Source organism: Trachypithecus francoisi, unplaced genomic scaffold, assembly GCF_009764315.1.
Source record: "Trachypithecus francoisi isolate TF-2019V2 unplaced genomic scaffold, Tfra_2.0 Lachesis_group20, whole genome shotgun sequence".
NCBI classification, from domain to species: domain Eukaryota; kingdom Metazoa; phylum Chordata; class Mammalia; order Primates; family Cercopithecidae; genus Trachypithecus; species Trachypithecus francoisi.
In genome coordinates, this window is record NW_022681466.1 from 68,473,122 (window position 1) to 68,479,340 (window position 6,219).

The window sequence follows — 6,219 nt, forward strand, 5'->3', positions numbered from 1 at the left end:
CCAGGTGGCCCTGCCTTCCTGGAAGCCGGGGCTCTGGGAAGGCAGTCACCACGGCCAAAACCCATCATGAAGGCTTCGTATCTAATCCTCCATTCAGCTGTCCTGGGAAGGAGAGTCAGGCCCTGCCCACAGGGCCAGGGGCAAGATTGTCTACATAACTTGCAGGGTCCATTGCAAAATGAAACCCTGGAGCCCTTTGACCCAAAATGACAAGAATTACAAAGACAGCAGAACATTCAACATTATGGCCAGGCACGGTGGCTCATGCCTGTAATCCCAGCACTTTGGGAGGCCGAGGCAGGTGAATGATTGAGGTCAGGAGTTCAAGACCAGCCTGGCCAACATGGCAAAACTCCACCTCTACTAGAAATACAAAAATTAGCCGGGCGTGGTGGCAGGCACCTGTAGTCCCAGCTACTCGGGAGGCTGAGGCAGGAGAATCACTTGAGCCCAGGAGGTGGAGGCTGCAGGGAGCCGAGATCGTGCCACAGCCTGGGCGACAGAGCAAGACTCTGTCTTAAAAAAAAAAAAAGAAAGAAAAAAAAGAACATTAAAATTCACCAAACTGTGTGCTTAAAATGGGTGCATTTTATTGTTTGTGAATTACACTGCAGTCCAGTTTGACTTAAAAAGGAAAAAAAGAGGTAGCAGCCACAGAAGAAGTGGGTTGGCACATGGCTGGCATGTGAGTGTAGTGGTTTCAGAACCCTCAGGACCTGGGGAGAAGTGCTCAGTGTTTGAGAGGCAGGGCCAGCCCCCAGGCATTCTCTTAATCCAGAGCAGAGGGAGGAGGCCAGGAATGAGGAGAAATGGCCCCAGCACAGAGCCTTTTTGAGCACAGGGCCGGGTGCAGGTGCTTGGATCGCACGTCCACGATGCCAGCGTGATGGTGGACGCAGCCCTCCCACCCAAACCCAGGAGCTCCCAGGTTCCTTAGCAGGGGGCCTGGGGTTGGCGCCTAGCTCACAGCAGGAACCAGGGTAGGCAGAAGGCACCTCCCTCCACATGGTCCACCAGTAAGACCTCTCATACCACAGAACCTTCTCATACACTTCATCTCCTGGTGTCTTCAGCCAGCCCCGGGAGATGGGCCAGGCAAGGGCTAGGGCTCCATTTACGGATGAGGAGCCCGAGGCCCAGAATGGGCGGGTCATGCCGTCCCCAAGGCCCTCTGGTGATCTGAGCATCTAGCTTGCATCATGGTGGCCAGGCAGGGTGTGAGGCTCAGATGGGCTGGGGGTCCTGCGGGCGAGGCGGTCAGCTCTAGGCTTCCCAGCCACGCTGCCTCCACCCCCACCCAGGCCGGCCTGAGTCCAGCTCTGTCCAGCCCACAGCCTGGAGCCCACAGGCCAGGATGGGGCGGCCAAGGTAAACAGAGGTCTCCTTACCTCACAGCTGCTCACCCAGGAGGGAATTCCAGGGCAAGCCCTGGCACGCTTCTAAATGGCAACTACCAAAATCCTCCTGGGGACCCTGCCCCTCCAGAGACCAGGACTCTGTGCTCCTCAGACCCCACGCTCCAGTCCTCACAGTGGTGGGAGGGGCCCCGGTGGGGCTGCATTAGGAGAAATGGAGGCACAAAATCAGAGCAGGGAGGAGAAGGGAAGGTGGACATGCGCACAAAGGCCCCCGAGTGTCCACAGTGTCTTTACCCAGCTTAGGCCCCGGATGTCCATGAACTGATGAAGGATAAGCAAGCTGCAGTATGTCCAGGCAACCGAGAGGAAGCAACCATCGAGGCACGCAACCGCCACGTGGAGCCTAAACCGCTGGGCTGAGCAAAAGGAGCTCCTTCTGCCCGATTCCACCTGCCGAACGCTCTGGACAAGGCTGCACAAATCTGCAGTGACAAAGCGGGTCAGTGACTGCCTGGGCCTGGGGGTGCTGGGGAAAGATGGACCACAAACGGAAGGTGGGGGCGTTCTAGGCTGATGGATTTGCAGGGGGCTGGTGCATTTGTCAAAACTCTTCAAACCGTGTGCCTAACATGGGTGCATTTTATTGTATGTGAATTACACCCCAAGACAGTTGGATTTGAAGAAAAAAAAAAACAGACTGGGCGTTGTCGCTCACGCCTGTAATCCCAGCACTTTGGGAGGCCTTGGCGGGCAGATCACGAGGTCAGGAGTTCGAGACCAGCCTGGCCAACATGGTGAAACCCGATCTCTACTAAAAATACAAAAATTAGCCAGGTGTGGTGATGGGCACCTGTAATCCCAGCGACTCGGGAGGCTGAGGCAGGAGAATCACTTGAACCCAGGAGGCGGAGGTTGCAGTGAACTGAGATCGCGCCATCACACTCCAGTCTGGGTGACAGAGTGAGACTCCATCTCAAAAAAAAAAAAAAAGAAAAAAAAAAAGAGATAAGTGCCAGAGAGGAGGTAGATGTGGCCACATGCTAGCCCAGCCCACAGGAGTCGTCTTTATTTTTATTTAATTAATGTATTTATTTTGAGACAGGCTCTCACTGTGTCACCCAGGCTGGAGTATAGTAGCGTGATCACGGCTTGCTGCAGCCTCCACCTCCAGGCTCAGGAGATCCTCCCACCTCAGCGTCTCAAGTAGCGGGGACTATGGGCATACACCACCATGCCCAGCTAATTTTTTTTCTGTTTTGTTTTGTTTCTTGAGACTGAGTTTCACTTTATCCCCCAGGCTGGAGTGCAGTGGCTCAATCTCGGCTCACTGCAATCTCCCTGTCCCAGGTTCAAGCAATTCTCCTGCCTCAGCCTCCCGAGTAGCTGGGATTACAGGCTCCTGCCAACACTCCCAGCCAATTTTTGTCTTTGTAGTAGAGATGCGGTTTCACCATGTTGGCCAGGCCAGTCTTGAACTCCTGGCCTCAGGTGGTCTGCTCGCCTTGGCCTCCCAAGCAGCTGGGGGCTATACGCATGCGCCACCATGCCTGGCTAATTTTTTTTTTCTGTATATTTTATAGAGACAGGATTTCACTATGTTGCCCAGGCTGGTCTCGAACTCCTGAGCTCAAGCAATCCTCCTGCCTCGGCCTCCCAAAGTGCCAAGATTACAGACATGAGCTACCAGCCCTGGCCTCCCAGGAGTTCTCTTAATCTAGGGCAGAGAGAGGCCAAGGATGAAGAGAAATGATCCAGAGGGATGGCGGAGGACCAGGAGGGTGGGACGCTTTAAACACACGGGAGGGGGGCTTCAGCCAGGTCACACCCAGAGTTGGGGGATAGAAGAGGCCTGAGAAGCAGCCCAGGTCCAGGCAATGGGAGATGCCAAACCTGGGGGCCTGCGCTGTACTCCCCAGGCCTCCCCATAGCTGTTGGTCGTCCCCCAACCTCCCCTTGACAGCCTCTGCCAGGCTGGCCCAGGGCCCTTCTCCAGTCAGGGTCTAGGGGGCTGTGTGGCATCAGAGGAATCTCTGGCCCAGATGGTGTCAGGGTTGGACTGGGGTATGGTCCTGGCATCCTCAGGCCCCTGAGTGACTAAGGAGACCTGTTGGAACCCGTGTCTGCTCCCTTGAGGGCTCCAGCCAGCCTCCAGCCTCCACACTGCACAGAGCCGCTAAATTTAGCCAGGACGGGGAGGCTGTCCTGGGGCCGAGTGCTTGGCAGCAAGGCTGTCTCCCTACAAGGCCCGGCCCGGTACCCGAGCCGGCCACCCGGTCTTTGGGCTTATAAGGCAGGACTGGCAGCTCTCAAGTGCTGGAGGCTTGGAGTGGGCCCGGGGCCAAGCCCTCAGACTTTGGGGAGCCTCCTTCCCAGCCACCAGCAGACAAGGGAACGACTTACTGTGTGACCACGGGCCAGGGACTCCACCCCCACAGCCTCAGTCTCCTGATCTGTCAAATGCGGGCTCTAGGACCTGCCTCATGGGGCTGTTGTGAGGAAAACCCTGCCGGACTCCAGAGTGTGGAGGTCTGGCCTCTGCGCTGCCCACCTCAGCCCCAAACGCCCAGAACAAAGGCAGGTGTCTGTCCTTGAGGACGCTGGGGCAGGGCCCAAGGGTGAGAAATCACAGGCCTTGGATCAGAAGGATGCATTTTAGAGCCAGTGAAAGAGACATTGACCCCGGCAGCTGGCTGTCTTGCTCTTGTGGAGTTATCAGCAGCAGGGAAATAAATGTAAGTCCCTGGGGTGCACTTTGGCTATGATAAGATCCCCCGATGAGACGGTGCTCCAGGCCAGGCCGCTTTCTCAGGGCCAGGGCCAGGGCCCAGGCTGGCACGGAAGCACGTGTGTGTGCTCCAAGCAAGTCTGTTGGCCCATCCATCTGTCCGAGCAAGTCTGTCGGCCCATCCGTCTGTCCGAGCAAGTCTGTCGGCCCATCAATCTGTCCAAGGAGGTCTGTTGGCCCATCCGTCTGTCCGAGCAAGTCTGTCGGTCCATCAGTCTGTCCGAGCAAGTCTGTTGGCCCATCCGTCAATCTCTCTGTCAGCAAGTGTGGCTCGTTGGAGAAGGAGGAGGCGGAGGAGGAGGAGGAAGACGTGGTGGTGGTGTGAGAGGAACAGACATAGATTGAAGAACTTTCTGACCTTCCTTCCTTCCCTCCCTCTCTTCCTCTCCCCTCCCTCCCTCTTCCTTCCTCCCTCCCTCCTTTTTTCCTTCCTTCCCTCCTTCTTCCTCCCTCCTTCCTTTCTTCCTTCCTTCCTCCCTCCTCCTTTCTTCCCTCCCTCCCTCCTTCCTTCCTTTCTTCCTTCCTTCCTTTCTTCCTTCTGCCCCTCCTTCCCTTCATCCTTCCCTTCCTTCCCGTCCCTTCCTTTCTCCTCCTTCCCTCCCTCCCTTCCTTCTTCCCTCCCTTCCTTCTTCCTTCCTTCCTTCCTCCCTCTCTCCCTTCCTTCCCTCCCTCCCTCCCTTCCCTCCCTCTCTTCCCTTCCCTCCCTTCCCTTCCCTTCCTTCTCTTTCTTTCCCTCTCTCTCTGCCCCCTCCCTCCCTCCTCCCTCCCTCCCTCTCTCCCTTCCTTCCTCCCTCTCTTCCCTTCCTTCTTCCTCCCTCTCTTCCTTCCTCCCTCTCTTTCCTTGACTCCCTCCCTCCCTCTCTTCCCTTCCCTCCCTTCCCTCCCTTCCCTCCCTTCCCTTCCCTTCCCTCCCTTCCCTCCCTTCCCTCCCTTCCCTCCCTCCTTCCCTTCCTTCTCCCTCCTTCCCTCCCTCTATGTCTCCCTCCCTCCCTCCTTCCCTTCCTCCCACCCTTCCCTCCTATCCCCACCACTCTCCAGAACGTGGTGTGCATGTCAGAGAGAAGAGTGGCTGAAAAGGGACCCAGAATGGCCCACACAGTCTCAGCATCCACCCGGCTCCCCAGCACAAGCAGCGGTGTCCTGGTGCCTCCCACTCCGATGGCCACAGGGGCAGCTGGAAAAGAAGCTGTCTGGGGTCAGGATCAGGCAAGGAGGGACGTGGCCACCACAGCTCTGGCTCCCGACATCTCTGGATTTTCTTTAGAAAAGCCCATGACACCCACTGGATTAGCAGAAACTCCGCGAGGGGTGAGGCTGATCTGCTTGACAAGCAGAGACTGACCTGGGTGCCGGAAGGGGCCACGGCAGCCCTCTGTGGGTGACCCCTATTCAGACAGGCTGCTGGGATGCCCAGCCCCAGGGCCTGGCTCCCTGCCTGGAGCACTTCCAGCTCATGGCTCACCAGGAAGAAGATTCCTTATCAGCCTTAAGGGTGGGGCGGCTCGGACAATGAGGGCGTGGGGGCTGGCCAGGGAGGCCCCTGCTTCCAGCTTGAACCTCCAGTAACACCCCGGGTGAGCCTGGGCAACTCATTTCTCTTCTCTGAGCTTGGTTTCCTCATCTTCAAAACGAGGGGTGGGGCTGGGGAAGCCTCCAGCTCTGAGGAACTAACGCGGGACTCTCTGCCCACCCCAAACCCTTGTGTTCAGGGCCCGAGCTGGGGTTGGGAAGGGAAGGTAGGGGCAGCAGAGGTGCTGTGCCCCACGCTCGATGGTGGCCTTCAGTTCTCTGCCCCATGTTGCTGAGACCCATCCCCTGTGAGCCTCGACCTAGAAGGAATAGTCCTCATTACCCCAATTCACCCCAAAGTACAGACGAGGAAGCAGGCTCGGAGAGGCGAGGTGACACCCAGCCCCCACAGCCAAGAAGTGGCAGAGCTAGGGATCTCAAGGTCAGGCTCTCTCCGCTGGTCTTGGGCCCCCGATGGCACTGAGTGACTGATGTGGTGCTTGCTTTGTCGGGGCACCTGCTACCTCTCTCCCTTTGATGGTGGCCCTGGCAGGACAGATGGTGGGA

General features: G+C 57.4%; 1 long non-coding RNA gene across 1 annotated transcript; it reads right to left on the bottom strand.

Annotated features, from left to right (window-relative positions):
- Positions 1-575: 575 nt before the first annotated feature.
- Positions 576-5,725, bottom strand: LOC117066535. Its single transcript, XR_004430384.1, has 4 exons — positions 5,486-5,725; positions 1,653-1,840; positions 1,389-1,555; positions 576-1,242 (listed from the first exon to the last, which is right to left on the bottom strand). It is a non-coding gene; the product is annotated as an uncharacterized LOC117066535 (long non-coding RNA).
- Between the last annotated feature and the right edge of the window lie 494 nt (positions 5,726-6,219).